Source organism: Salvia miltiorrhiza, chromosome 1 (assembly GCF_028751815.1).
Source record: "Salvia miltiorrhiza cultivar Shanhuang (shh) chromosome 1, IMPLAD_Smil_shh, whole genome shotgun sequence".
NCBI lineage: Eukaryota > Viridiplantae > Streptophyta > Magnoliopsida > Lamiales > Lamiaceae > Salvia > Salvia miltiorrhiza.
In genome coordinates, this window is record NC_080387.1 from 9,139,074 (window position 1) to 9,146,959 (window position 7,886).

General features: G+C 38.1%; 1 long non-coding RNA gene across 1 annotated transcript; it reads right to left on the bottom strand.

Moving 5' to 3' along the window:
- Positions 1 to 1,707: 1,707 nt before the first annotated feature.
- On the bottom strand, positions 1,708 to 6,089 carry LOC131006519 (uncharacterized). Its single transcript, XR_009095564.1, has 3 exons — positions 5,801 to 6,089; positions 3,782 to 3,845; positions 1,708 to 3,245 (listed from the first exon to the last, which is right to left on the bottom strand). It is a non-coding gene; the product is annotated as an uncharacterized LOC131006519 (long non-coding RNA).
- Positions 6,090 to 7,886: the final 1,797 nt, after the last annotated feature.

Sequence of the window (7,886 nt, forward strand, 5' to 3'; positions counted from 1 at the left end):
GCCAGTTCTATATCATATGCTCTATTTAATGCTTCAGTACACATAATCGCACTCTGACTCGTTAAATCGACTCGAATCTCTTGTCTCAATCATGATCGAAGCAATCCTGACATCTTCTCGTTCATCACTTCTTGATATGTGGCATACCGAACCAAGTCGCGAAACTGACGTTCGTATTCAGCTACGGTTTTATTGCCTTATCTCATATCGTCAACTCTATTTCTTTCTTTCAATTTGTTTCTCTTCCTCGACAAAAGTCGAAGGGAACATATATCAACCTTAGAACTAATTCTCATAACTCACAAATCGTAAGACTCTTACTCGACATCATATTATTTTCTAAATTCTCATAACTCAACGTCAAAGACATATCTCATGTCTATCATCGCAATCATCAGCTCAAAACTCTACTCAAGCATAGAGACTCTCTGGTCATCGTCATATAGACATATATGAAAGTTTTTCTCTTTCGAGGACTCTTACTAACTGCGGGGAATGACGAAAATAAAACATCCTGTAATACTATGACGATGCTACATCTATACTAGTCGTCATCTCAGTCTACTATCGTGGAAAACATTATCTGCTCTAATCTGTCATCTCGATCTTCTTGAATCTGCTATTGCCTATTCTGGCTTAGCATCACTTCTTCTCGTCCTCGAATTGATTAGCTTTCGGCACACTTGGCTAATATAAGAAAATCCATAATCAAATAGTCATGCTCGTCCCGTAATAAAATATATTCTACGACTGCTCCCCTAAATCGGGTTTCTTCCATACACTCTTCTTGTTATACCATCCTAGTTACCTAGACAATCCTAACTCTTGTCGGATGTGGTAGGGATTAGGATGTGATGAATAAAAATGTCTGATCTTGAACAAGACGAGCTCAAGTAATGGAAAAATTCCATAATAGCCAGTGCTATTTCAAGGATAATGAAGAAGTTACAATCAAGGTAAGATCAAAAGCTAGAACATAATCTAGAATGAAACTGAGATACGATATGATAGGAATAAATCAATACTGAAGGTAGAAACAATCCACTAAGTGGAAAATGAATATATTGTCCACTGTTAAAGCAAGGGGTAAAAATTTCCAACACAAACGGGTCAGGCTCAAATACAGTAGATCTGGAAAAAAATTTCTCAATAGTAAATAGTTCTTCTCCTGTGGGAGTTCAAATGGATGCAGAAAAATTTAAATACGACCAAGCGGGATAGGGACTCAATAAGTCTACTCTCATGACTACTCTAGCGATAATACGCACGGTCCCGGTGAAAGTACCTCTATTTCAAAGTACAATTGGTCAATAGTATCTATGCATCCCATGAAGTCTCCATAACACGTTCGTCCTATTAGGGTCGTGTCCCTAATTCGCGATGAAAACTCAAACTCTCGTCGTATTATCTCAACGGTTGGTTTCTCTGCTCCTCTTCTTCATCTTCTTCTCGATTTATGTTCCTTCTGTTCCCTCTTCTTCTCGGAGGTATACTATAAAGGAAAAAGAGTTATATATAACTATCGGCTTCTAAACTAACCGTTCGTCGTTACAAAATACAAATCCTCGTTTTTCATTTCACTACTATATTTCATTTATGATCTCAAAATTCTCAAAATTCTCGTCTATCATCGTTCGTAATTCCCATCAATCTCTATTTCTCATTTTTCATCAAGCATCAACATCATCATCATTCTCAAAGCTCTGATAAAGATAGTGAAACTCACTAATCAACTACATCTCTGTATATACATATATAAGGAAAATTGCCTCTCTCTCGAGGTCTTTTACAAAAGTAGGATCCTATGTACAAAGGTCCTAACACTAAAATGATGCTCTAGTTATACAAGCATCATAGGTACTAAGCACCTATAGATATATACTATCTGCACATACACACTATACTATGCCTTTCTTCCTATATATATACATATACGTATATATCGACTATGCATCTATACGTATGTACGTGTCTACTAGATACACGTGATCGCTAGTCGTCGTCTTCTGAAATCCTGCTCGTCGCATCGTCAACCTCCATATCCTCACTCGGCTCCGTCTCCTCGCTCGGCTCCGACTCCTGACTCTCGTACTCGTCGATTAGTCGGTAGATGCTATCATCGCTCGGCTCATCCTCGACGTCGGTGTCCATCATCGGACCATAAATCAGCACCTCGAGAACAGGTACCCATGTCTCGACTCCATCGGCAGTAATATGACGCTGTAATGGCTGGGTCCTTCCGTGGCCAACCGTCATCTCTGGAGTTTCCTCATCCGGGTCCTCCTCATCACTGTCCAGGTGTACTGGCCGAGACCTTCCCTCCTGGGCGTCTCGAGACGGTGAATATAGAATCGAGTGTATATATGTCTGAAAAGCCAAAGTGCCCGGCTCAGGCAACGGGGCAACCCTCGGATAAGGATCAAAGGGCACATACTGTATCTGAGGCTCAACAGAAACAATCGGCTATACTAGCCTCAACATCTCTCCTCGTATTCCACATCAACTGCCTCGTATCAGAATTCATCATCTCAAACAATTCCGTCATTAAAACAATACATGACTCATTAGTGAATCAAACTCAGCTCTCAACAGAAAAGCAACAAGAAACAACATCAACCTCTTACCTCGTTAAGCCGGAGGAGATGGGGTGTTGGGGTTTCGTTTCAAACTGACTCTCTCAAACTAGCCTAAGAATTCAAATTAGACTAGTACTCAATTTTAAAAGAGTAGAAACAATGAAAGGTTCAGCTCAGTCAAGCAATAGACTCAGAGCAGATGACCTGCTCTGATACCACCCTGTCGCAGCCCGAAAACCCAACACTAGTGATAGTGGGGTACGAGTATCGATACGACTATTTTTAAAAGAATAAATGATAAGAAGAATAGGTCAAACATCAAGCGGAAGCTCGCATTAAATCATGCTAAGGAAAATCATCATAAATGACCCCAAGGGTAAAATCGTCAACGTCGTTATAACTTTTTAATTATCAGGAATTTCAAGATCAAAAACAAAACGGGTATCGCTCATTTTTCGTAAGGAATCATAAAATGCAGAGTATCGCAGCAAAAAGCGAATCGATTATATGTATGAAGACATATAACCGTGAGTACATTGCTTAACTTCAAAAGAAAATCCAAGTATATCAATTATCAAGACTTTATCGTCAAAATGGAAATACGATAAAGTAAATACATCCTCCAACATTTCCCCGCCAGCACCAGACCAATCTCGCTCCTCGCTTAGTCTGCACATTTAGAAATACATGCAGGGCGTGAGTATATAATACTCAGTGGGCAAACGCCGAAAAACAAGAAAGGCGCTCTTAGAGCTATAAGTTTGAAGCTTGCCACATCTCAGCAATACACAGAAATGAGTTAGTATTAAATGAATCTGTGCATGCAGTTTTAATAATCAACATCATAAATAAACGATAGCGCTATCAAAGTACTCATCATGCATGTACCACATCTACAACTCATCATCATCAAAGGTACTGAGAAGTAGGCCTCCCTCTCAAGTATCGTGACCGGCCGATTCGCTCAACGGCTCACAGTCACCTCAGTGTACACTAGCCCTGGCAGGATAGCTATCAACTGCCCAGGACCCGAATTCGTCTCATCTCATCAGTAGAGGGTAACATACAAGCTCAACATCAAAAATTGGCAAGTCAAACATTTCTCAACATCATTTATCTCAAATAATTTGATAAGCTCATAAATATCATCGTTAAATCATTTTAGAAAGCTCGGATAATATATGTATACTCAAAATATTGCCCACCTGAAGACCTTACTCAAAAACTCCCGTCAAAGCGGAGTTACTTACTTCCCTGCTCTGCTCGTGTCTTCAGGGATCATCGTCATCATCGAAGGTTCATGTCATAAAATGAATCTCGATTAGAACTCAACGACAAAAACTCATGCCTTAACTCATGCTCTATCTTATATTCTATCTCTTGATCGACTCTACATAAACTTCTTCACTCATTTCAAATCCTTAAGTCCAAGGATAGGTTTCAAGAAAATCATGGTTCTAAGTCTCGATTTATCTCTCATATAAGACTCGTCTAATCTCATTAAAACACTTAGGCAACATAAACACATAAGGCACATAAGAAAATACAATCAAACATCAACAAATCATGTTCTGTTTTCCCACTGACTCAACTTCAAAATTTAACACGTTCTGACTCCGACATCTTCTGGACTCCAGACTCATACCAAAAGAAAGGTATTTGAGTCTAGTTTCATTTAAAAAAAAGTAGAGTCAGAAACTCCAAGTGGTTTGGGAGATATGGCGTTTTTACCACGGTCTACCATATTCGGCAGTTTTGAGCAATCGGAAACATTGATTTTTTTAAAATAGTAAACGTTGTCAAACTGAGCTCAAATTTGGTGGATATCTATCCCATACAGTAAGGTGGATACCATAAAAATTTCGAAAGTTAGATCATACAGGAAGCTACTGAAATGAATGACTTTGTCCCCTGTTCTCTGAAATTCCCGGTAGAAATGTGCAGATTTGGTTTTGCATTTTATAAAAATAGTACATCAAGTCCAAATAACCTGAAATTTTACCGGTATGCTCAAAACTCATATAGGGACATGCGGTAAAATTTTCAAAGCCATTAGACATCGACAACCCATAGATCACAGTAGGTCAGTAGCCTACGAAAAATCACCAAAACTCATCTCAAACTCTTAAATGCTCAATTCAACATTTCTTCAAAGAAAACCAATCAAAGTTCATTTTAAACACATATAACACTCAAAAACATTCAAAACATTTAAAATACTCATCATACTCAAATTAACTCTCCTCTTTTACATCTTAACTCAAATCTCAAGGAAAACGTTTCTACAAACGTATCAAGTCAATCCTCTTCTCAATTTCATGCTTAAAAACACTCAATCATTCAAAATGACCTCATACTTCATATAACTCATTTTATACACATCAATCCCCTATAATCATACCAACCAAACTTTAATAAAAACTCATATATTCACATAAACTCTCAACAAAAACATGACAACTTCACAAAATGGTCATAAAGCAAATTAGACCTCATTTTATCAATTATTGACTTCTCAAAATATGAAAACTCAAAAACTCTCATAAACTAACTCAAGCCAAAGTTTTACTTAGCTTACATTAGACTTAATCAAACATATTAAAGCACTAATATCATGCTCAAAAACATATATCTTAAGCTAAATCACTTAATAGACACATAGACAAGAAAGTCCTAATTTTTGCCAAACTAACTCTTTGAAATTTTATGAACTCACATGGATCTTTAATCTCATCATATATCTATTAATCTTAATCCATTTAACTCACATATAAACCATCAATTTACAAATTAGAGCATAGATACACATAACCCTAATTTTAGTAAACTAACTCATATTAAAATCATCATTTGACATCAAATACTCAATTTACTCCATCAATCATCATCACATACATCTCATGAACTCCTCTTCATCATCAATTCATCACTTTAACTCATTGACTCAAAAGTTCCCCTTTTTGGGTAAACTAACTTCCATCAAAGTTTCACATCTCAAGACACATATTTCACAACATATATCAAACATCAATACACATCACATAACTCTCATTTTTCACCCCAAATCAAGAAAAGGAAAAGAAAATTTTTTGAAGGGGTGGAGACCCCTTTTTTTTCGAAAATTTAGGAAAATAGGGAGGGGTGATTTTCTTGCTTCATCTTTCAAGAATACACTCACACAACATCCTTCAAGCAAGAATTTTAAAAAAAACATTGCCACTTACCCAAGTTCTCACCAAAATTCTCACTTTCTCACTCTACTTTGGAGCTTCTTCTTCAAGGATTTTCTTGATTATAAGTGGATAGAATAGGTTTATGGAGGATATTAGAGTGATTTGAAGTGTTTGGTAATATTTTAGGAAGCTTCGAAGGTTTCCATCAATGGAGGAAAATGGTGGAATTGATAAATGGAGAAGATGAGTGTGTGTTGGGAGAAAGTGTGTGTGAGGGAGAGAGGTGAGTTGGCCGAAAATTGTAAGTGAGGGAGAGAGAGGTTTGGCTTTGCAAGATTTGAATTGATCTTGCATATCTTTAAAGAAGATTTCAAATCTTAGAGAATATTTGCAATTAATGGATGATCTCTCTCTCTCTAATCTCTCTCTAATCTCTACACTCTCCATAATATACTCTCAATCTCTACTCTCTCCATCTCTATACTTAGTCATTTAAGGCATATAACATATGGTAGAGAAATTAAAATAAAGTGTGAGAAGGGTGATTAAATAAAAATCACAATAACTATGGAAATGTCACTCATTAATAAAGTACCATAGTATAATTATTCACGTGACCAAAAATAATAATTATAGCACTAATATTAGTGCACTCACTCAATTATAATATTCCTCATCGTAGGAAAATAATTTTAAAAAATATTATGCTTGGAAAAATTTCCATAAACCGGCATCATTCGATTTCTCGGTAAAAATAAACCGCACTTTCTTTGGAAACTTAATAAAAATTCCCAAGTGCTAAGGTTTCAAATAAAAATCATAATAATATGGTCATATTGACACACGTCACAAAATCACATAATCACTCAGTCACGTAAATTCACATAACATCACATCAAAACAGTCGGCAGACTCAAATAAGCTAGACGTCTCTCTGACCGACTCTATTTATCAAGGTTTCTCACTCTTTCTTCCTCGACTCTATTTCCAACTCAGTATTCCTATTTTCTTAATAGGACAGTCAGTCTCTGATAATTCAGTATCCGGTAATCTCTATTCCCGGTAGTTGGAAATAAAATAAAATCTCAGCTCAAATCAATCAGCATCTCTATCTCAACTCATTTCTCAAATCTCATCACTCTAATTCCATCATCGGTTTATTCACTCGTATCTCTATTTAAAAGACAAACTGTCTTATCTGCTCATAAAAAAAAAGTCTCGTAATTTGACATCTCAGTACTCTCATTAGTGTTAAGACACTATCTCACAACATAGGAAAAGTACGGGGTGTTACAGTTCTGTTTTCTAGATTTATGCCCTGGGTTTATTTCCCAGTGCGTAGCGTTACTTTGAGGGGAATTTCTTAACGGTCTCTGTACCGGTATCAGGGATTTCTTATTGGATTTCTTATATCGGGATTTCAATCCATAAACGGAGGATTCATGCTTTCGTCGCTAGGATTTTTCTCTCACTCTGTTTATATGCAGGTACCATGGGATCCTCTGATGCTCACCCGAACTTGGAGAAGGAGTTTGACTCTGCTGCTGTCACTACTGAGGTGCCTACCTCGTTATTCACGGGCCTTCAGGGTAATCCTACTTTCACTGTGCCACCGGGTTTTCAGGCTATCTCAGCCACGCCGACAACTGGGTTGAATGTCAGCGCACAGAGGTTTGCTTTGGTCACACCGGGCTCTGATCTGCCGAATCTGGCTCCCGCGTCTGGAGGAGGATCGATTAACTTTGAGCTGGCAGAGCAAATGATGGCCTTGCTCAGCTATGCTAACATGCGGCAGGCACTGGGAACTCCGATGATGTCCGTCATCCCTACTGTGGCTACCCCGGTGGGAGCAGCCAACCTGCAGGGCACTGAGGCCCCACCTCCCGCTGCTTAGGAGGCGAATACACTGGCAATCAACAAACAGGCTGTGATGCCTGGAGAAGGGCAAGGGGACGTTGTTGACAGAGAGCTGGCTATACCAGAGGGGAGCCACGTTAGGCTTAACAGTGTTGTCAGGAGAGAGCGGGTTGACGAGTCTGATAGTCAATCCGTCTCCCTGGTGTTTGAGGAGGAGAGACCGAAGGAGAAAGCACGGTTGAAAAAGCAAGTATCACAATTGAAACATCAACTTGAAAAT